At 39.5% G+C, this 24898-nt stretch overlaps 1 long non-coding RNA gene across 2 annotated transcripts in view; it reads right to left on the bottom strand.

The window, feature by feature from the left end:
* Positions 1-1178: 1178 nt before the first annotated feature.
* LOC106018809 (uncharacterized) overlaps positions 1179-24898 on the bottom strand; it is a 30609-nt gene continuing 6889 nt past the window's right edge. Inside the window, exons 2-4 of one of the 2 annotated variants that reach the window (XR_005262577.2) lie at positions 14237-14345; positions 11582-11618; positions 1179-3402 (exon numbers count right to left, since the gene is read on the bottom strand). This is a non-coding gene — a long non-coding RNA (uncharacterized lncRNA). Of the gene's footprint in view, positions 3403-9155; positions 11128-11581; positions 11619-14236; positions 14346-24898 lie in introns of those variants that run through there. The other variant, XR_003495506.3, reaches the window with a different exon arrangement.

The following is a 24898-nucleotide window of genomic DNA, read 5'->3' as shown; positions in this document are numbered from 1 at the left end:
CTGTAATAGAAAACATGGTTTTGATTTTTGGAATTACACATTATCGAAACCACAACTGAAAAGGTTGGAAGTTCACAAAGTGAGGCAGGGAATATGCATGGATACACTTGAAAATGCAGACTTGCTTCTGTTGTGCTAGCAACAAAATTGCTCTGGCAACCATTTCTTCCTCCATCATTTCCGATTTATTTTATTATTTTTTTTTTTTGCAAATTTAGTGCAATAGTTAAGTCTCAATAGCAACCAAGAATCCCTTCAGGCCACAGGTATGTATGTTCAAACCCCTCTAATAGCCCTATAGGCCTAAAGGGAGTACTTCAAGTGACAGAAGGAGGGAAGCATTCCTGTTTTGTTCCTTGGAGGATGATTACAGTTGTTGTTTGAGGCCTGGAAATTGCAGAGTATACTTTCCCATTTCAAAATAATTATTTCAGATGTTTCATCATAATATAAATTTTGTCAGAAGTGTACTATGGCAGAAGAATTTGATGATGAGATTCATTTTGGGAACTCCATGTGTTGTTTCTAGTTCACAGTCACTTAAGATATTTTTTTAGTGACATTTTGCAACATCTTACCTCACTTGTGACTGCAAGCCAAGACGTGATGTGACTAACAGAGAAGGGAAATCACGCATAATGAGATACAGATAAGTAAGTATAAATACCCACCTTACTTTGAACAAAAAGAGTAGAGAGGAGGGAAAAGAGATTCTCTGTGACATATTTTTAGACAGATTCATGAAAAAGCCATTTTTGGAATGATTTGGATTACTCATCTTAGTCTTTCAGAGCTTCAAGTACATTGTTACAAGCTGTCTCCATCTGTCAAACCAGCTATGGGCTTTCTTAAGTGATACAGAAATCTATGCAGAGAGAAGAAACAAATACCAGATTTAAAAAAAAAATAAAAAATCCCTCTAGGTTGAAAGCTATTAAAAAAAAATAAAGACCTTTCCTTTCCTTTCCTTTCCTTTCCTTTCCTTTCCTTTCCTTTCCTTTCCTTTCCTTTCCTTTCCTTTCCTTTCCTTTCCTTTCCTTTCCTTTCCTTTCCTTTCCTTTCCTTTCCTTTTTCCTTTCCTTTCCTTTCCTTTTTCCTTTCCTCTCCTCTCCTCTCCTCTCCTCTCCTCTCCTCTCCTCTCCTCTCCTCTCCTCTCCTCTCCTCTCCTTTTTATTTTTATTTTATTTTAGTTTATTTTTCTGCTAACCACTGTTAGCACAGTTACATTTTCCTGAATATGTAATACAGAAAGAAAAAAAGTCCTAGAAAACCTTTATATTATAAACAAACCACCCGTGTTTGCTTGCCTTGCCTAACTACCTTATGTTTTCAAAAAATCAGCAGTTCTTTGTTGCTATAAAAAAAAAAATAAAAATGACGGCAGAGGTGATTACTGGGGTCATTCCAGGTTGGAGATGATAAATGTTTTCCATACATAATTTTTTTGTTTCTTTGTTTGTTTTGTTTTGTTTTGTTTGTGTGTGCGTTTGTGTGTGTGTGTGTTTTAAGATCAATAAATCAAAAATTCAGAACTAGGCATATTTTTTCTAAGCATTATTAAATTTTCTCCTTATATCTGCTTTTAAGCATTCTGCTCTGATGTTGATTTCTGACAGTATGCATATGTAAGAGATATATGCACATATCTGAAAAGAGTTAATTGACCAGATAAAGGATTGCCAGAAATGGTGGGATCCCCAACTCCCACCCCCATTCCTATGCAATAGCTGATGAATGCATTTGCAGATTTCTGTTGGATCTCATAACATAACATGATAAGCTAAAAAAAAAAAAACAAAACAAACAAACAAAAAAAAAAAAAAAACATCCTCAACAAGCCACTGCTAAGATTATTTTTTTGCATTCTTTGATTAGCATCAAAAATATTAGTAGAAAAACAGCCTCTAAAAATAGGTGGATGAGGTCATGCTACCGAAATATTTAATTTGAATCTGAAAACATGAAACATACAGTACCATGCGTTGATATTCTTCCCTTACCAAAAGCCCAAGGCTATTACTGCTGCCTGCTGCTGGGTAACTGCTTCCTTCTCCTTTCCTTTTCTGCTTCAAAGTCACAGAAAAATCTCATATTTTTCCCTCCCTGAACTACAACTGCAAGAAATATAAACAGTTGATCCTGATCCATTCAATATCTTCAGTCCTCCAGCACTAACAATGTAAACAATATTTTCCAACCACATAAAACTCAATGGATTTGTTAATGAGATCATCTATTCATTCAAAGAAAATAGTATGAGTATCAATGGAGAAAGCAGAATGAATCTCAGTGGATGAAGTCTATGTAATTCTAACAAGAAGGAAAGTCAAATCCTTTCTACTGGTCCTCTAAGCAGTTTTGTGCCCTTAAATGTCCACTGAAATTTGATACTCAGCAAATGGCAAGAAAAAGTTTTTAAATGATAAATTAGAGAAATATTTTTATATGTATGACAAATATAAAAATATTTTTGTATTCAAAAATATGAAAAATAACAGGCAGGATGTCAAATCATGAAAGACAAATTATTTCTACATATTAGTTATCAAGGTTTTTTACATGAAAGTCTCTTTCATATACCAAGATTAATATCAATTGCATGTCTCTTTCATATACCAAGATTAATATCAATTGCATGTGACTTCCTCTGTCTCAATAAATGGCTTTGAAACTGCTGCTATTCCTCAACTGCATTTAAACCACTTGATAAGAAGCCTTTTGTTATATACCAATATACAATTTATGCAGCTGAAATGTGCCTTAATACAAGTCAGAAGTGAAGAGATCAAACAGATCTCTACTATAATTACAGGGCTTCCAAGTGAGCTACAATAAGATGGATTTGACTCAAGGCTGTATATTTAGCCTGAAAACAGCCAGCTCAGATAGTCTGAATCCGACAGACCCGACACATGTGCGAGCGCTACAGCTGCCACCGGGATGCAGATGCTAATAATTCTGCAGCTTTATACCCTGTGATTATGCATGCGCTGTGTAGTGGTTTGGATTAAAGAGTTAAACAAAGTGCTTCTCCCTCCCCTCTTGGCGGAAAGATAATTCAAACACATCTGATATTCGTAGACAGTTGGACAGCAGCTGAGGTTTCATTAGGAATCCCACGTATGGCCAGAAGCAACATACACCTCGGTGTTTCCGGGAGCTGCAGGCAGCCAGAACAGATGGTAGAAATCATCATCCCCAGACAGTCATCAGGGGAACCTCAGGCCACATGCTTGGATTTTTCTCAATGAACCACACACAAGGCAGGCATTCGATCCATGTGACTGCAGCTGCTGGCTCCTGGGGGAGCGGGAGGCGGTGGATTGGAGGAAGTCTCTCTCAGGTTATTAACAGGTCATGCTGTGACATTAGCAGTCCGGAAACATTGCCTCTCCCAGGGGGCTAAAACAAAAGCAAGAGAGAGGTTCCTCATCATTCGAACACAGTTCAGTGCGGCATGTAATCTGCTTGGCAACAGCACAGCACACAGAGACACTCTGCTATCTGATTCCCTCCTTTCTTCTAGCTGTTTCCATTAGAAATGTCAGAAGGAATCCTTGAAGCAGTAAATGTCCTATGCAAATCTCAGGGGAAGAGGATGACAGCTTCCCTGCAATTTTCAGAATGAGACCTGGCGGCAGGAGTGACTGTGACAGCTGAGCTCCCTCATTCAGACGTCCCCAACCTTTTTGTTCTGTTCGTGACATGTTGGGCGCTGCTTTGCTCATATCCGTCTGTCTGAATCACTCAGCCCCTTCTGTGAGCACAGACGCTGACTGCAACTGTCTGCCTCATTAGATTAAACTTTCATTGGTGATATTCTGCAGGTAGCAAGGTATCTGCAGGAACTGAGTCTGAAAATATTACATCTGACAACATGGATGGTTTTAAAAATCACCACAATGCCCCTACAACTGTCCACCACTTCACTCTCAGTTTTTCAGCTGTTCCAACACTATCCAGGGCTTGCCAGATCCTTGGTTAGCACATCAGAGCTCACTCCACTGTCCTAAGGATCCTTCCCAGTATATCCGTTCTGAGGATTGTACTGGAAAACCACAAGTGCAAACTGTGCAGTGTCTGATCCACCAGGGTTTTCCAGGACCCATTGCATATGAACTTCCAAAATTGCCTTGCCAAGCAGCAAAAACCTGGATTTGTTGTGCAAATGCTGACTTGCAGGAAGGAGCCAGGAAGGCTGGCTAGAGAAGGAGGGAAGAAGTGAAGCTGTGCTTGGTACTGTGAGTTGGTTACAGCAATCAGCAGTCATATTTGCCTGTTAATCTCCTTTGGAAACATTTACTCATGCCTGCAATATGGGATGAAAACCTGGAGCCTGAAATTTACTGTGTGTGTACAGCCTGTCCATCCCCTCTGTGCATTCAGCAGACATCCCAGCAGGTCCCCTCTGGATTCTTCACATCTTCTAGAAATAGGCAGTGTTCCACAATACTCTCTAAATGTGACCAAGAGGCAATTCAAAAAGGGGTATGTGACATCAGGTTTGGTATACTGGACACTTACAGTGAGCTGGTGCCTAAAGGCCAACATCTGTGCTGGTCTAAAGGGAGAAGCAACGTCTTTCATAGGGCAGCTGTCATAACCAGAAAAATGAACTGGCTTTCATGCTTGTAGGACCCTCTTCAGGCCTGAAGCCACAGCAGGAACTTCATGTGTGGAGCAATTAGCTGTTAATAACAGTTCTTAATTTTCACAACAGCTAAGATTTGTGAAATTGGAAATAATGATGCAATGCATCCGCATGCCAAAGTCTCACACCTGACATCCTTTCAAATCCTCTTATTGTCTGTTTGCCTGTAAAACATCGCAGCTCTTATATACTGGAGCTCACGTTTACTTGTCATAGTTCTAAAAACTGCTCTTCCATTAACATTTTTGTAGAATATGTGATAGAAACAATAAGGAGTCTTGTCAGGACAGCAAATTAACAGGAATGAAAGTGAGAAGTACTTTTTTTTTTTTCTTTTTTCCCCTGGGGATGCAAGAAGTGTGCAAAGTTCAACCATCACAAAACATTACTGAAGAAAATGTTCCTTTTTTTGTTAAAGACAGTTCTATTAAAAATACTTTTTTTTTCCTTTTAACACAAAAATTACTTTTATCCTAGCAAGAATTATCTACAGTACTAAGCCTATACACGTTCTTCTTTATTAGAGAATATTTTCATATGAGCCACTTTCAAAAAAAGCCTTTTATGTTCTCCCAGCTGATGAGTACTAATGTCAGTACAAAGAACAAGATTTAAAAAGAAAAAGTTAATGATCTGGGATGAAACTTGCATTTGTGAAAGAAGTCAAGTTGACAGTTCCCCATGAACCTTATGTTCACCTACTGGGATTAAGCCCTAATGGGATGTTACATCCCATCCTTCTCCCAGTCCTAAATGCCATTTGGTGCAGCATGTGTTTTCCAGCCCAAAGTCCCCAGTGACTACCTCAAACAACATTTACCCTTGTCCAGCCACATTCACATTGCAGCTGCAGCTGCTCTGGCCTGGGTAAGCCCAGAGCTTTTACCCACTGACCCATGGACACATCAATTACCCAGTTACTTCAGCTGTGGTACATCAAGTCTGATAGACCATCCAACAGTAATCAATAGTAAAAGTCTCAGAGATGAGTGCAAAATCAACAAATATACAACAGCAAGCATTTAGACATGTCTAAGGTAATTCTAACACAAGGAGGATGTTCTTAATTTATCTTTAAATTTGTATAGACCATGTTGCCTGAAAGGTGTTTTTGTTTGTTTGTTTGTTTGTTTGTTTGTTTTAAGCAAGGGTTATACTAGCCATGCTCAATTTATTCTTGATAAAAATCTCCAGTGCAGTGAAGTTTCACAGTTGGTTTTTGTTTGTTTGTTTTCACACTGTATCTCTATACCAACTTTAAACTTGTTACCTTTAATGTTACAGTTCTTATACTGCTGTGAGTAGGAATGCTATCTGACTTGAGGTCATTCCATCAATGACCTTCAGTTTTTGTTCCACCACCGTGTATCCATTGCCTTCCTAAAATAGTTCTGTGGGTGTGTTTGTGTTGTTCTTCTTCTTATTTATATATATAGAAAGCCTTTAAATGGAATCATCATTTTAGAAAGCATTTCCAGAATCATAAATATTTTGTATTGCTCATTTTCAGACTTTAAGTTTTGCTTTTGTAATGGGGAAAACAGAAATTAACACTCTTTTCAAGGGGAGACCACACCACTTATTTTTTCAAGGTGCGAAGCACTTATAACGCTTTTATTTTTCTATTTCCATTCTCTGATTCAAGCTGACAGCTCAGCTACATGCCCATTCACTTCCTGCAGGCAACCAAGGCACTATTTGTGAAAAACATATCAATCGGAAATGGGCAAGGGTGTTCAGTTCATTTTACCATATGCCACTCAGCCTCCCAGACACAGCATCACAACATCACATCTTTCCTACTAATATCAGATGAATGTCCAAGTTTTATCCTGAGAAAGGCTAATACAAAGTCAATAAATGCATGGGAGAAAACACTCAGCTTTTTAAACAATACCTGCATGAGGAACTGAGCCTCACAGGATGGTATGGAAAACCATAATAATAGGGCTGAGATGCTGGATCACAACAAAAGTTTATGGTTGCCTTTCAAATTTATGTCAGTCCTGTGGAATAAGCACAACATCCTGAGGCAGAGCCACGATTAGCATATTCCCTTGGGTTCATTCTGTTGAAGTAAGAGGACAGTGCTTCACCCAAAATGTATAGGCTCATTTGCAGATAAAGCAGAGAGGATATTAGGGTTTCTGGCAAAGCAATGAACTATGCAAGGCCAAGAAGGAGCAAATGAGATCTCAGGGAATGAACTTATCTCAGAGCAAGCTTAAGCTGTTTTCCTACCCTGACACAGTAGTTCAACAAATCTTCAGAGTGTCAGAAAGAAGCAGGCTGAGAAAGGTGACAGGAGGATACCAGGGATGCATTAATTCAGTGCGATCAGTGACTCAGTCACTGAATTACTGATTGCTAAACATAACCCTGCACCTTCAGAGAATATGAACACAGAGAAAGCTTTAAGAAAAGCAAAGGTACATTAAAAACATGCATGAGAAAGGCAAACATTGAGAAAATAGGAAGGACAGAAAATGGCAAACACAGAAAAGGAAGCAACAGATAAAGGCAAACAGGCACAGAATGAGCAATGGGCAGAAAGAAAGGCAAATACATAAGCAAAAATTAGTGACTAAAAGAAAGGTTATCCTATAAATCTTTGTGGAGATTTTTTTTTTTTAACTTCTGAAGAAAGAAATTGTAACAATAATTTCACAACTCAAAGACAGAATGGAAATTAAAACCTGCTTTAATTAATAGCTTTGCAAAATCTATAATTATAAAATCATAGACTTTTCTTTTTACATTGTTTGTCTTTCACAGTTGCAGGAAAAATAATTCCAAAGATGCAAATGACAAAGGGTCAAAATCTCTGTAGTAAATTAAAAATAAAAAAATAAAAATAAAATAAAAAAGCAGGAAAAGATAAGGTGATTTTTTATGAACTTTGGATATTTGGAAGGGCGAAAATACTATAACATCGCTTAGTTATCACTGTATTAACTAGATCAGCTTTTCAAACATACAAATACTTGTATGTTAGTGACTGACTAAGAAAAGCAAGAAAACTCACTCCTTTAAAGTATACTTCCGGCTCAGAAAGGCTGGACTAAGGTCAAGATGTAGTACAGCATGATTTCTTTTTAGAAAATTTTGAAGTTTTCACCAATCCAATGCTTCTAGTAGCCTTTGGAATACATTTCAGATAGTATAACCTAACAGACAAGAAAAATATGTTTCTGTATTTTTCTACTACAGTGTCAATCTGAAATATTAACAGTGCTGAATGAAAAATCATACTGAATTTCTTCAGAAACCACCAGATGTAGGAATTGTATGTTATAAAAAATCCTGACACCTGCACTGTCCCAAAAAGCTTCTAAGTCATAACCCAAATTAATACTTTAAAAATTATTCTTGACAATAACAAATATATCCAGGTATTTTGTTGCCTCTTTGAGAAGCATAACAAATCATCAGGTGATTAGCTGTCCCATTGAGCAGCTAGCCTGGACAGATTATTTTTCAGGGTCACTGTTAAGTAATTAAAGCTCTCTTTCAAAATTCCTCTGGGATTATTTCTATTGATTTAGAAGGCTGTACGTGGGACCTCTGATTCTTCACCTCCTTGCTCAGTGTTTCATGGGAGGCTAGAATGCCAGTAGAAACGGAGAGGACTTCTCTGGGAAAAAAAAAAAAAAAAAAAAGAGGACTTGTGCTATCTATCAAAAGACTATGTTAGGTAAATGTCTATAATCACACTCTGAGAGACTTCATGAGGTTTAACAACAAAGTATCAAAGAGAACTGTGTGTCTTTTTTAAATAACTAAGCTAGGAACCTACCAGAATGTATAGAACTGACTCAAAATGAAAGCAGGCAAACTGCCCATTTGCTTTGCAACATTAAAGTCTTTGAGAGAATGAACTAAAATCAAATCCAGCTTATGCGCTATATTGAAGTCCTTGATGAACTTAAAATTCAGTTGCTTCCTACTACACACAGACTTGTGTCCCTAGTTCTCCTGTCAAAAACAAACAAACAAACAAACAAACAAAAACAATCTATGATACCACCAAGGTCATCACAGTTGTTCTGAGTCTGTTCTGGTGAAAAGTGCAATGTCTCCGAAAAAATTATGGACTTAAAAAAATTTGCTGTGAACTTGGAAGAACTCCACTGCAGCAACAAAAATCGTGCTCGGTTGGAACCAGAATATACTTTTAGACAAAAACAGCAATTTTCCACCAGCCTGAGCAACACATAGCAAGGTAAGGAACATAATTTCAATAAGGTAGACGTGAAACAAAGGTGAAGCTAAGCTCCGGTAGTGGTGGCTAAGACATACTCTAGCACTTGCAAACAACAGCAGTACTCCACTGCCATTGGCAGTCTGCTAATGGTAAAATGTCCTTCCTTCTTTATTTCCTGCCCTATAAATGGGCAATGTTGACCATTTTCATTCAAAAATTCTAATTGGCATATGCTGTACAGCAGGTGCTCTAGTGAAATCATAAGCATCTGAATAAAAGCTTAAAGGTCTTGGATTATATTTTAACACCAGAACAGGAGACTTTAATCAGGTCTGCTATGTCTGGCACATACTGAGAGTTAATTAGGTTTAGCAGTAGTAAGCATAATGAGAATGCTTGGTTTTGTGGGTTTTGTTTTTCTCTTTTTACGTCATTATCAAGACCTGAGGAGAACTCAGCTTGCTCTTTCAAGGTGATTTTCTCCCTGTGCTAGCTTGGTGCTCTGAGGATTTATCCTTTTCTGGTCTCTCCTGGTGGCCAATTTCCACACTGTAAATATTACCACAGTCCATGGCTCTGCCTTTCAGATAATTACTTAAGTGCATGGGTATGTCATAGCTGGAGAATATCACCAGTTTAAAACTGAAGCACAACACATGCACTGCTGTAAATTAGCATGTAAAACATCCACTTTACTTCAGGGAAAATGAATATAAAAGAAACAGGACATGTCTGAATCAGGCCCTCAGTCATGAACTCTTAATCAACCCAAATAAACTCAGCCCTGAGATGTAAGTTTTATGCTTTCTCATTTATTGCCAGATATGTGGCCTAGTCACAGAGACCTAAATTCCCTTGGTTTAGGAGTGCAGAATTGTTCCCTTGGGTTGCATGCTGTTGACGTAACAAATCATAACAGCTGTTTATGACAGAGGTGCTAATGCAGCTTTTTCACATTTCCAGTGAACCTTTTTGCAAAGTATTAATACAGTAAGCATTTGACCTCAAGTCAAATAACTTCATTTGTCTTCTTAGCTAAAACAACTGTTATTGTCCTTCTGCACTGAAGAGTCACAACTCACAGACTTCCTTATTACAAACAAATGTGTGCTTCCACACAGTAACAACAAAAACAAACAAACAAATAAAAGAGGAAAGAGAAGAGAAAAATCATAGAGGCCAGAAAATATGAATGCAGGGGGAATGAGCAAAAGGGGTTAAGCTACTTCCACACTAAGAGTCTGGCCTCCCAGAAGAGACATTGAGTACTTGCATGATTAGGCCAATGAAAGTGATTTCACTTTGGAATGAATTTATGACCCACTTTCAAATCCCTGAAGAAAACAGGGATTTAAAATGGGAAAGCTGAAAAGCCACAACAGTGGCAATGAAAACGTCTGCTCTTTTTCTCAGTCTTATAATAGTGTCATGGCCCTGATGTTGGAAAAAAAAACAAAAACAAAAAAAAAAAAAAAAAAAAAAACAGCATGTCAGCAATGTGCTAGAAGCAATGGAAGTTATCAATCAGTAATGTGAAGTGGATTTAAGCAGCTTAATAGAGGGCAAAATTCAATTGATTAATGGCTAGGGAAGTACTCACTGAGGTGGAGATTTCAAGGAATTACAATCTGATTAAAATTCCATTTTAGAAATGAAGAATGAAGGGATATAGGATGCTAATCAGTCTAAACCACAGATTATTAGTGCTAGCTATTTGTAACAGCTGGGGCCATTGTGATAAAAACAAAACATGACTCAGTTTTGATGAAAGGAGGGGGTCATTTATTTATTTTGAGACCTAGAGCATATCAAAGAAAACTGCACCTACTCAACAAGCTTCCTGATTACTGTCTGCCATTTGACGCTTGAAAGCCTAGTTGTTTTTTGATCAACTTTGGCAGGAAGGGGAACACCCGGAGTTCTTCATATCACCTACATCACAATAAGGATCTGCTTGTTCAGCAGGGCCACCTCAGGAGGCTCCAGAGACCTTTACAGCACTTCAGACTAGGATGAATTGGGAACAATGTATTTAGAAGTCTTGTCAACAAGACAAGCCATAAGAAGAAATGTCCCTTTTAGAGATATTAGATAAAATAAAACCAGTTTCTACAGCCCTAAAAAGACTCCTTTCTTTCTCCCTGTTTTAGGATGAATATTTATTTGGGCTAAGTATTCATTTCAAAAATCCAAGAAAATCTTTCAATTAGAGTAGCTGAGATATGCCTCATTGCACTTCAGTCTCCATAAAGTAGCACTCTGATGGGCTGGCCTGAAAAAGAAGGAGATTTAAGGCAGACTTCTCAACACCTATTAAAATAAGCAGACCGTTGTTGCACTGCAGTATTTATATTACAGATTTAGTAGCCTTAAATTTGAGTTTTTCCAAACTACTTTGGTATAGTTCCTGGAAAGTTGTACCTTGTACTTTGTGTGTTTTCTCTCAGCTCTGTTACTGACTGTATTGGTTTGCTCTGGCATGGCTTCTAGATATGAGAACAAAGAGCTGTGACATTTCAGAAGGAGATGTGTAAAGTCATAGTTAAGATTTAAATCCTTTAATAGGAGCCAAACATCTGTTGTCAATTGAAGTTGTGAGCACTGATCCAAATTTGGAGTTATTCTGGCAAATTATACAATTTCGAAAGATTTATTGGTGCTACTTCTAACTAAGGAGATTTTCTTTGGTAAGAAACATGCAGAATAAGTGAATAACTCCTCTTTACCATGTATTTGATTCCCTGGAAAGAGTAGCATTTGGTCCTGGAAAAAAAAAAAAAAATCTAAATTATTTCTAAGTACCTATGTACCTATCTATATATGGCATTAAAATAGAAAAATATATTACTATTTTATGTACTTTTAACATTAATAATAATTAATAATAATAATAATAATAATAATAATAATAGTAGTAGTAGTAGTAGTAGTAGTAGTAGTAGAACTAGTACTAGTAATAAAGAAACAAAACTGTTCCCTGAGCTTGATGACAGGATGTTCATTTCTGGAAGGATATCAAACACACAAAGGAAGAATTAAAAACAAAACAAAGAAAGGGAAACACAAAAACAATAAAACAGAATCACAGATTCCAGTCTGTCCCCTACATCTACTGGAGACCACTAGTGTTCAGACCTCTATGGTCTAATTTAGGCAATATTTAGCTTCTGTAGCCAAGTGCTCATTATGAAGCAGAAAATACCCATGGCAAAACAAGCATCCTGAATGATAGACTTGAAAGACTGAATTTACCTGGCAATATCGAAACACTCCTGTGTAAAATAAAGAATCTGTTACACGGTCCCCACAGAACAAATGGGAACTAATATTTGGAGAATCTTAGTAGTTCTTCTGATGTGCCTAGCTTTGCAGCTTGCATTACCAGGTAAATAATAGTTCTTTTATGTCAGGGGTAATGTATATTCACTGAATTGCCATGGGAAAGATTCCAAATGGAGTCTAATCTTGACTTATACTACTCCCTATCACCCACTGACAGGCACATACCAGACCTTAAAGACCTGCTAGAAAGAAAAGCACATTGCAGAGGTGTTTCAGCCTTGATCATGGAAGTTGGGTTTCAGGCATGCATTATTCAATAACACTAGATGGCAGAGCAGCTGTGTTTTGAATTAGTTAAAATGGCATCTTCTGGAGCGGTTTGCTGTCATTCTGTTTTATAACATTAAAGTTTGAAATGATATCGACTTGCACATCTATGCTTGCTTTTGATTTTAATGAATTTCTTGGGTCATTTAAAAAGAATGAAAGACAAAAGTTTAAAAGGATAAAAAAGAATTTCTTAATCTAGTCCAAGGGTGACAGAAGACAAAGAAAGAAGAACAGAAAGGACCCTCCATCAGACATTTGGCCACACCAGCTGAATCTCTGTTCTTTTGACAAAGGAGGATATAAAAATCTTGGGTCTAAGAGAAACTGTTGAATTGAGGAAGTGGAATATTTTGGACAGGGCTCTGAGAGAAAGTTCAAAGCACTACAGAAGCATGTAAAAACTCTTGGATTATAAATGAGCGGCGCTGGGTCTGGTCTGTGAGATGCTGGAAGAAGTTCCTCCTGTTTCCAGGGACCAGCTTCAGATATGCGCTCACACATGTCCATGGAGGATATTTTTTCGGTCACATCTGTTGCAAGGAGGCCTGTGAACCCTGTTGGGCCCTCGTCTCAGAGCTACTTGCATTGGCTTCTGTGGAGATTTTGCTTGCAACACCTTCCCACCATCATCTCTGCCAACAGGCTGGGTTTAACCTCATGGTTATCACCTTGCAGAATAATTGCTCCTTGCACAAATCCATATCAAGCCTAAGGCACAATTCCACTGTGGCTTGTCCTTAGAATAGATGGATGTGGCTGTCTTCATATCCCAGAGAAGCATGGTAATGTGACTAATTCCTCCCACAACATTGTTTATGACTGTTTACCTGTAAACACAGAAGTTTTATGGGTATCCTATCAGGGATAAGATCAGTATTAATGCTTGATTATTTTCCAGGAATACCAACACAAGTTCTAAAATAATATCTTTTTTTTTTTTTTTTCTGGAAAAAAAAAGTAATTTAGAAAGCAATAAAGTCTTTCTTTATACAACACTTTTCAGTTAACACCCTGTTACTAACTTACAAAGAAAGAGCTCTATGGTATCACTGCTGCCATCAGACACAAGGCAGAAAGACACAGCTGCAAGGAACTGGAGGCATGATGAGGAGCAGACTCGCACAGAGCCCAGTCCTACCCACTGGCCAGTGAATAACTCAAACCATTTCCCTTCAAGACCATTTAAACAACAACAACAACAAAGTCTGTTCAGATAGCCTTGCATCCCTTTCCTGTCTCCTTCCCTTCAAGAGGATCTAAGTGAGGGTGCTGTACTGAAGCAAACATTTGCAAGCATAAATTTCAGAACTGAACTACTATGTCACAGAAGAAATAGAGATAACGTGAGTGAGACTTCTTCTAGAACACTGAAGCATGAGGTTAGGGCTACCAGGGCCTGATTTCTGATGTTTTGAGGTCAACTGGAGCGTGAGCCAGAGTGTAAAGGATAAAGCACTTTGCAGATGGTAATTGCTGTTCTTTGGCTCTGCATGTAAGGATAAGGCCATCACCCTTCCCTGAGCAAGTGTGGCTGCCAGCAGGGAAGAGGATGTACCCTGCTGCCAGAACAGACTGCAGGCACACATCTATAAACATCACTTTACACCTCTGCAAACTGGACAAAGCTCACAAGGAGGGCTGAAAGAATGAATTAATGAATTCAAAGAGATGCTGGCATGGGAGTTGCTATGGAAGCAAGAAGGAATATTTTTAGATTGTTCTTGCATCACATACTCTCCCACACAGAAACTCTGGTTCCCTCAAATTACCTTTAGCGAGGAGTGAAAGATGAGCATCTCTTCACTTCATCATCCATTCTGCCTGTTTCCTGAGCTGGTAGTGAGCCATGTTGGACTCACATTGCAGTCCCCCAAGAACCTGAAAATCGTTAAAAGACAGGAATATATATGTGGCTGTTATACAGAGAAGGGATCATTTTTATATATATATATATTTTTTTATTTGTAATTTGAAATCCATGGCCGACTTCTGTGCATTTGTGTAATGAACACTCATTTGTTTCTTTCTTCTGCAAGTTCTGGAAGTGCAATTGAAATAATATTAACTCATATACACAACCCTCTTGTGCAAGAAAAAGAAATGCGCTAGTTAAGTTATATGCATTATGCAGAAGACATAAACAGACACATGTTTGTGCATAACTGGATGATTCCCTAGGGAGTAATTAGCATTTTGGCAGAGCAGCTAGCAACTATTTCTGCTTTTCTGCCAGATAAATTTGATGGGGAGAGGACTGTTTTGGTTACTAAAAACCAATGGATTGTATAACATTTTAGTACAACTACAGGATATATTTCAAGGCAGATAAGCTAGTCAGCTTTGATATTATCTATCTACCAGTGACCTCCTCCCTCATGTTCTCTTGCCAGTTTCTAATGACAGTTTTATGACAGAATGTGACCAGAAAGAACTGCTGCTAATGGAGGTTCTTTCTGAAGTATTGCTCCATTCTTCAAAATATACATTTTTAAGCAAGCATGCAATTTTCTACTCAATTTTGTCACATAGTAAGATTGGTTCAAAGTAACATTAGGCAAAACACTTTTGGGACTGGCCAATGCCTTACTCAGAGTAAAGGCCTGCTGCAATATCTACAAGCCAGCGGGCTGTGGGGTTTACAAAGCTCTACAGGCAGTTGCCAGGTTGCAGATAAGGATCACTTTCACACAGCCTCTTCAGCAAGTGGCGGGATGGTGGGGAGAGAGCCCGTGTCTTCCGGTTTGCACAAGTTCCTCTTTATAGTCACGCTAAGAAACATCACTTCCCAGATAAGGCTTCCCACAGCAGCCATTTCTTTCCTGGATCCAGTACAGCATGCCGAGAGGGTGCCACCGAGCACCCCGCTGCAGCTGGGGGCAGGCTCTCTCAAAGCCTCAATGTTTGTTTTTACAACGGACTGCTTTAGCCAAAGAGTAGAATAATGAAATAAATGTCATATGCCATGAAACGAATGGGAGATTCCACACTTGTTCCTTTCATCCCACTGCTGTATGTCAGAGCCAGCCTTTTTTCCCCGTCCTGCAGGAGAAACAGAAGATGCTGAAACAGAACATAGGCGCATGCAATATCTGTGTTTGCTAAGAACTTGGGAAGGCTCCTGACTGCCCATTTATAGTGGCAGAAGTACCACTGCCCACCCCACCAGTGGCACTAAGAAAGACCAGAGCAGCAGGCTTGAAATGGGGATTCACTGCAGCAGCACACAGGCTGCCCTGGAAGGAAATCTCCTGGGAGGAGGAAGGCACCCTGTGATGAGGTGGTAAGCAAGGTTCAAGAAGAGAATTGCTGATAGATATCCAGTGGGACTAGTCCTATCCATTCATCTTCGGCAGTCTCCTTTTATTTACCATGGCCTCATCCCCATTGTGTCAACCAATGTGCTTTATTAATAGGGTGAATTAGCTTGAAGCTCTAAATAAATTACTGGATAACATTATGTTTTGGCTGCTCTTGATTTGATATAAGGAGGGAAACGCAACAGTAATCACTGGAAGGAGTGAATATCACCATCCATCACATGTCAATGTGATTAATGGCACTGCTTTGACCTCTGCCACTTAGCCCTAGCCAAGAAATGGAAAAGTAGCTTCTCTCTGCAGCCCTGCCTGGGGCACACCTTCTCTAGAGCTGCCTCCATGAATATTGAAAAGGAGACCTGGTGTTACCTCTGTTGCTGGGAGAAGGGGGAGTGAGTGGGCTCCACTTTAAGATTAAAGATGCAGGAGGGAGCAGGAGTCTGAAAAAATTCCTTACACGTTTGTAGGAAGGAGAAATGCTTACAAGGGGTGTTTCATACCTGGCACCCCTAACACTTTCCAGCTCTCAAGTGTTATAAGCAAATGACTTCAGGTTTAAGGTTACCAACAGAGTAGAAGCTGCCTATCCAGGGACAATTTGCTGAAACATGAAAATCAGAACACACAGAAAGCTTGGAACAGCTAGTTTCCTGAAGATTACTGAAAGCTTGTTCTTCTGCTCAAGCCCTGTTTTTCAGTGAGCTAATTTCTTCTTTGATATCTAATGGTTAAATCATTCCTTGCTGTTATATGAATCTTAAACAATATTTTCTCTTCTGACTTTTTAAAGCAGAGTCACTATTTCAGGACAGGCAGGTACTGCTTTGCAGAGTTCCCACCAGGCTGAGCCACGTCTGATGAAAATATCTAACAGACATTCTCTGTTCACTCATGATGGAAAGCATAAAACATAGGTGGACCAAATCAATTGTACTGTAGCAACTGTGTCATTGGAGAGAACAATTGTCAGCCCAAAACCAAGAGAGGGCAATGGGTGAGGTAATTCCAGGCTAGTTGGTAGGACAGTGAGAGGGTGAACTGCAACAAATGAAAGCCAGAGGAGACAGTTCTGAAGCACAGCAAGCTTGGTTTGGATGCTGAGATCTGCAGCAGTGAGACTGTCAAAATCAAACAGATTAAAATAAGTGGTTCAGCAGTGACTGGGAAGGGAGAACCCAGCAAAAAAAAGGATTTAATCAAAACTCTCAAAAACTTTACAGCATCAAAGATTATCAGTGACTGCAGTAAGGGATGATATTTTATTCTTCGGAGACACACAGGTTGAGGGCCACTGGAGTGATTAATCAGATGAGAAACTTAATCTACATACTTAGGTCACAGAAGCTGGGAACACCGTAGTACTGCCAAAGATAGTGTTGCTGGGTAAAGTGTTTGTTCAACTCAGAAAAAGGCTGCATTGTTCCAGAAATAAAGAGCACGTTGTCCAGCTCTCTACTGTAGTACTCTGATATACCTTTCTCACAACCACATCATGGAAGTAAGAAGGGACATTGCCTGGCAGGTACTTCTCCCACAAACACCCCAGAAAGAAAAGGAGGAACCCCTCCAGACATGGGATGTATGAGAGCAGAAAACTGCTTAACAGTATCCACTCCTGAGGCTGAGCCCTTGCCTCCCTGGGAAGATGTTTTTCCTGGCAAGAGGTAAGAATATCATCACAGATAAGAAAGAATGCAGTTCCTTCTGCATTCCTCACCTAATACAAACCTGGCAAAGCCCCAGCAAAACTGTCCTGATTGGAGGAGCATAGCAGGGAGGAAGCCAAAGTGGGCATAGATCGTCCTTTGTTATCCACGCCTCCAGGGCAGGCCTCGCAGCTCTGAGAGAATAGGGTGATGTGGGAGGCACACCCGCCGGTACACAGTTACCCAGTGACAGCATGCCCTGGGCACCCATGGCAATAGGGTCAAGGCAGCAGACCAAGGGTTCGTCTTCCATATTGTAATGTGGAGCAAACAATTCTACTTTTGTTACATGTTTTTTAAAGAATGCTGTGCTTCAGTGTCTTTTAAAGATGTCTGGAGAATGTTGGTAAAAGAAATAGGACTGGGATACACATTGTAGATAGCATATTAGCAGAGCAGGATCATCCGTGCCAGTGCAGGCAGAAAAGAAAGGAATAAAATAACAAGACGTAAGAAATGTGGATTTTCTGGCTTAAAATGGTGGCCATTGTTGTTAGTTTGGTGGGTTTTTGTTTGTTTGGTTGGTTGTATTTTTCCCTTTCTTACTGCTAACTCTCTTCCCAGCTGGCTCTGTGATAATTGCTTTCTCTACTCATCCCATCAGTCACTGTGTAGTAGGTATTATATCAAATAAAACCATCCTCAGTGGAAGACCCAGACTTTTCTGTTTTTATTGTTGTGAGGAAGTTAGTGTCAGTAATGGTTCATTACACAGTTTATCTGCCTCAGTGATCTTTCCTTGACTGAAGTGAAAACTTTTGTTATAAACTTTCAATTCTTTTCCTTCACCTTAGTATCATGTGCTGACAAAGACTCTAACTTCTACAGCCATCCAGAAGTAGATCTCATTAGAGATACTTTTAACCATTTTTAAGAATAGGACGGTGATTAAGAACCTTTGCTTCACCTAACAGGCTTTTAAAAATTTCTTTTCCTTATTAAAGTTAGGAATGGATTTCTTCACAGCAGAAATGATGGTTTAAATATTTTCTTCTCTATTGTACTTATATTTCTATCTAAGCTAAAGCAAACATAAATTTGATGTAACATTGAATTGATAAATAAGGCATTTAGGTGCAAATTCAGAACATCCAAGCTGGGACTGAAGCACAGGTTAGGCATATTTATCCTAAATAACATATCTGGAAAGTCTTGCTTCTGGCACTGTTTTACATCAGTCATGTTTACAACTCATAGGGGAAGACCAGGCTTAGCCTTGGAGCTCTTGGGACCCTAAGATTTAGCTGCTTGGGTGTAATTACCTACACATGATGAGTCTGGCACTCAGTCTCGTATTTAGGTAAGATCTGTGATTCATGAGGAGGTACAATGTAGATAGGCTTAAACTTAGGTGATCACACAGAGCACCAGAGTTACGATTAGCCTGCGTAGGTGTCAGCTTCACATTAAGACTCTTAAATGTGGGTGTCTGCATGTGTGCAAGGTATCTAAACTCCCATCATACTTAGCAGACACCTAACCATATAGGTGGGAGTAATGAAACCAAAATTTGACACAGAAGGAGGGACTGAGCTAACCAAGTGTAGAGGTCTATTACCATTTTGGAACATCCTCCCAGGCCTCCAGCTGCCACTCTAAGAGATGAGACTCTCCTGTATGTCAAAGGTCTTTCTTACCAGCACTCTGCAGACATTTTAGATGCTCAGAGGATCCTAAACGGCTTTAGATGCCTATGTGCAGGCAACTCAATTACAACTCTAATGACTAACTAGCTGAATATGTCTCTAAGTTCCAGTAGTACTGTACTGATTTGATCTCCTCTGATTGTAATGGGACCATGGACATAGGTGTCGTAATCTGAAATTATAACCAACTACAAATTTATCTTTAACAAATACAACTGCTGATGGCAATATATACTTCTGCACTTCTGCATAATTTTGTAGTGGTCAACACAGTCATTCAGGAAAAAGAAGTCTTGGTTTGAAGCTTTGCCAAACTTGGGAGTTGGACTCATGTTCTATCTTAAGAACACATCGAGATTACTGCAGTATGCACTACCCCAGGGCATGAATGACGTTTCCCTTTCTTTATGTTGAAGAGCCCTGTGCAGCTAGAAAAGCAAAACTTGGGGAAATACTTGGAAAGTGTGTAAAAAGGAACCTGTCTGTGAGGTCTAGCAACTAGGGCCTACAACAAGGTAGAATCTGTCTCCTGCATTCCTCTCCTCAGGACTTCTTAACGTAAAACACACAGACAAGAACGGAGACAAGTCTGTCTCCCAAAGGCAGCTAGAGGTCCCAAACAGAAGGTTACACAGCCAAGTTCCTGTCCCAGTTATTCATTCATTGGTGCTGTGAACACTTCATGTAATCATGGACTCACACAGTTTTTATTCGTGTATTTTACTGCTAGACAGAAACTCAGGGTCATACAATTAAACTCCGCATATATCACCACCCACTATATTTCACCTCTACTAGGGCCAATAATTTGGGCTTGATTAAAACTTAACCTTTCAGAAAGATATCCAGGGTAGATAACTTATTGCTTTGCCTGGAAGCTTCCTTCTCTGTTTAACATCGTAATCATTGTTAGGAAATATGTGCTCTCTCTTTTTTTATTTGAATTCATCCAGCGTGGGCTTCAAAACATCAGTTCTTGTTATGTCTTTCTCTAGTAGATTCAATTATCTTTTAGCAACAAATATTTCCATGCTGCTTCTAATAGCCAGTAACTAAGACATCTCTTAATGTGTTTGTTTTTTTTTTTTTTTTAATAAATTGATTTGTCCCTTTTCAATGCTCACTGAAAATCAGCCTGAGTGGTCTCTGCATCCTCTACCAGTGTTATTAACTCGTTTTTAAACTGTCATCATCAGACCTGCATCTGCTCTCATATACCACCTGCTTTCATAAACCAAGGGTGTATGAAAACTTTAAATCATGACAGCACATTTATATATCTTATGCTAGCTCCTTTGGCCAGAGAGTTGTACATTTGCAGTAGTTTGTTGCTCTCTGTTTTGACTCTCCAGTGCCTGTTCCCTTGCCCAGGAGTGGAGATTTCTGATCCTGTGCCTAAAATGGTAGAAAAGAGAAGGAAAAGGAGGGAGAAACCCCCTGCTACAGATGGCAAGAGTTGGCAATGGTGGGCATTGAGGGGTTGCAGCAAAGGCAAGCAGATAGCCCAGCTAGGCTGTCTAGGAACTGACAGTAACTTAAGTTTTGTCTGAACTGAATATTTTCTGATAATGCTTTCCCTCCTTGTTCCTCTGGTTTTAAAATAAAAAACAAGGAGGTTTACAGAGCCTCATACTAGGGCTTCTAACAGTGAGTTAGCTGATGAAGTGTATTTGCTGTACCTGATGAAGTGGCAGCACAGGCTAATGAAACCATTGTTCACACAGGCATGTGAAAATTTTGACTACAATTCCAGCCCTGCCAGTTCTTTTCCAAAAGTAAATCAATGTACTTCAGTTTCCCCAATATCCCTTTTCCCCTCTTTTATCTAACTCTAAAGTCAGGATTTAGAGTTAACACAACATATTTTAATAGAGAACCCTAGAGTCACTTATAATCTCCAGGCATTACTTTCACCTTTTTCCTGTTCTCCTAGATTAGCAGTGACAATGAAATTAGGTGTAATGTTTCTGCTTAATTCCTGTGGCTAATATCTCATCCAATACACAGATTTCCTCATGGTCTCACATTCAAGTATAGGACAGACCCATAATTGCCTTCTTTCCAGCTACACATCCTTGGGAATAGCTCTAGTTAGTAAATATTGTGTTCACCCTGACATCCAAAGTGCCACCAGCTTCTTTGATGTGCTACTGTGGGGACAAAAAATGGCAGGAATGCAAGAATCATTAGAATGTAAGTTAACTGCTGTGCTTTCTAGAACAGGCACTTCATGCAGCTGCTGAAATAGCTCTGCTGAAAAGCAGACTAGCATACCAATTTCCAGATTTTCAGATCTTACACTGTACGTACCAATGCATTTGTAAATTCTTCATCACTTATGCAGACATATTCTTATACATGTAAAATTTATTTCCAAAAAAATACACTTAAAGTGACTTTTTAAATAATCCAACCATGCAACCCTGCAGGAAGGTTACACAGGGTACTGATTTTAACTTTTCCTAGTGAGACACAGAATACAGGTTTGCTACTTCTCACCATACACTATGAGAAAATAATTTTCCTTGGGAATATAATTTATCAGAGTTGAGCTTCATGTCTTAATATGTCATTGGACTCTCAGAGCAAGTTTTTTTTTATTGTTTGTTTGTTTGTATTTGTTTGTAAGTTACGGAAATGTCTTAGTTATTTTATTGAATATATATGTGTGTGTATATATATATATATATATATACATAAAGAGAGAGAGAGAATAAGGCTACTTTCAGTTCACTCACTTGATCTAATGCCAGCATCCACAATAACTCTTTGGATAGGAATGGACCTTAAAGCATTACACTTGCCAAATTTTTGTCATAAAAATACAGCCAGTATTAATAGCTATGAGCATTTCCGGTGTCACTCTTGACTTGTGGAAGGGGATCCCCTGCCACATTCCAGACTGACGTCTGCTGGGGACAGCCACCTTTGCAAGTGCCAGCTGAGGTCCTGCAGGGAAGGGCCCACTTCCAACTATCACCCAGAAAACAGAATTATCAGTAGGGTAGAGAAGATACATAAGAAAATCTTGAAATCAGCATGGCATTCTAGTAATGAAAGAGAAGCAAGGTATGAAAAGAAGAAAAGAAAACATTATAATAAACTCTTGGCTGGTAGAACTTCTTACCCTTTCAATACATGCAAACATTAATTTTGTAGTTTTATAGTTCCATAAACATTTTAAATGAAGAGCCTAAAGATTTTAAATTGAAGGAAAGAAAAAAATATGTAAATTTAAATACATTTTAAATGTGCTCTGCCACAGAAGTAATTCTCCTTGTTTCTTCTTAAGTCTTGTATGTTTACATTTTTACATATCTATTTATGGTTAGAGCAGTCTAACATAACATTAAAAGAATTAATCTTATCACCACTGAGGAAGCCCTGGAAGATAAAATCAGGATTGCTCTTTGATCATTAAATGGCTTTAGAATTCAGCACACAAACAGAACTCTCTCTTATCAAATGTCAGAGACACAGCTATGTCTGCTTGTGAAAGACATCCTTTTTTCCTTCTCAAGCATGTATACACAGATCTTCACATGCAACACATACCTTTTTATTTTAATTTTTTTCCTCATCTAGTTCTATTGGTTGTACTTGTACAGTGTGAGAGGAAATTTTTTGGTTTTGATTTCTGTAGGGGAGGGGATAAAGAAGAGTTGAATAAAGTAGATTAAAAAAGAAGGATCTCTGTCCTTCCAAAAATTCATGTGGCCAAACCCAATTAGAGTGTCCTGAGGGTACTTGTAATCTTGAAACACAATTACCTACCTGCATCAAAGTACTCTCACATCCACAGTATACAGCATGTTCAAAATATGTGTAAAAATACTAAAGCATTACCATAATGATTTGCAAGTAAATTCATAAACAAACATGGAAATATTTGGGGTGATGTTGATATGCATAATGAATATACTAGTTAGGATGCATTTTGGGACATATTACACTTATTCACAATATATGTATAAATAAGTAAAATATCTTTATGATTCAATATTCCAGCCCCAGGTTGGGGCTGAACCATGGTGTCTGCAGTGCATGGTGACAGGTTGGCTGGAAGTGCAGAGGCAGAGCAGGAAGGATGATGTCAGGGGGCTGTGGAGGCTGGAAATGAGGGTGGAAGCCAAGGATGAGAATCTCAAATTGGTAAAAGCATTGACATAGCCATTCTCCTCCCCCCCACTCCCCCCGCCCCTTTGTTGTTTTTTTTTTTCTCCACTCAATTATCAGCAACAAGTATGAACTGACATTAATAGTCAGTAGAAATCTCAAAGATTGGCATGGATTGAATCATGGAAGGTCAGATAGAAAAGGGTCAGGAGGACTGGCAGCTGATCTATTTCTCATCAGCCCCTGGTGATGATTCAAGCTTGTGGCTTACTACTGCTAACTGCCAGGCATGGTAACTCAGAGAAAAACTTGATTCAATTAAATCCTTGGGTTGCAATGCAATTATTAAAAAAAAAAAAAAAAAAGGTTTACTGCCTTTCTATTTCTATCAATTTGTACTTTTCCCATAGCCTGGCATCTCCCTCACCTCCTCTCAGGCTCTCAATCACATTTCTTGTGTCTCTTTTCACACAGAAATCACACAGAATTGTCTAGGTTGGAAGAGACCTCAAGATCATCGAGTCCAACCTCTGACCTAACACTAACAAGTCCTCCACTAAACCATATCACTGAGTTCGACATCTAAACGTCTTTTAAAGACCTCCAGGGATGGTGACTCCACCACTTCCCTGAGCAGCCCATTCCAATGCCTCACAACCCTCTCAGTAAAGAAGTTCATCCTAATATCCAACCTAAAACACCCCTGGCGCAACTTTAGCCCATTCCCCCTCATCCTGTCACCAGGCACGTGGGAGAATAGACCAACCTCTACCTTGCTACAGCCTCCTTTAATGTACTTATAAAGAGCAATAAGGTCACCCCTGAGCCTCCTTTTCTCCAGGCTGAACAAACCCAGCTCCCTCAGCGACTCCTCATAGGACTTGTTCTCCAGACCCTTCACCAGCTTCATCGCCCTTCTCTGGACTCTTTTGAGCACCTCCATGTCCCTCTTCTAGTGAGGGGCCCAAAACTGAACACAGTACTAGAGGTGCAGCCTCAGCAGAGCCAAGTACAGGGGGACGATCATTTCCCTAGACCTGCTGGCCACACTGCTTCTTATGCAAGCCAGGATGCTGTTGGCTTTCTTGGCCACCTGAGCACACTGCCAGCTCATATTCAGTCGACTGTCCACCAATACTTCCAGGTCTTTCTCTGACTGGCAGCTTTCCAACCACTCATCTCCCAGCCTGTAGCTCTGCTTGGGGTTATTGCGCCCCAGGTGCAGGACCCAGCACTTGGCCTTGTTGAACTTCATACAGTTGACCTCAGCCCATCGGTGCAGCCTATCCAGATCCTCCTGCAGAGCCTTCCTACCCTCGAGCAGATCGACACACGCACCTAACTTCGTGTCATCTGCAAACTTACTGAGGGTGCACTCGATCCCCTCATCTAGATCATCGATAAAGATATTAAAGAGGACCAGCCCTAGCACCGAGCCCTGGGGAATGCCACTAGTGACCGGCCTCCAACTGGATTTGACTCCATTCACCATGACTCTTTGGGCCTGGCTATCCAGCCAGTTTCTAACCCAACGAAGCGTGCGCCAGTCCAAGCCAAGAGCAGCCAGTTTCTTGAGGAGAATGCTGTGGGAAATGGTGTCAAAAGCCTTACTGAAGTCAAGGTAGACCACATCCACAGCCTTTCCC

Source organism: Anas platyrhynchos, chromosome 1, assembly GCF_047663525.1.
Source record: "Anas platyrhynchos isolate ZD024472 breed Pekin duck chromosome 1, IASCAAS_PekinDuck_T2T, whole genome shotgun sequence".
In the NCBI taxonomy this organism is placed as follows: domain Eukaryota; kingdom Metazoa; phylum Chordata; class Aves; order Anseriformes; family Anatidae; genus Anas; species Anas platyrhynchos.
The sequence above is the reverse complement of the archived record's forward strand: the minus strand, read 5'-3'. Positions and strand labels throughout refer to the sequence as shown.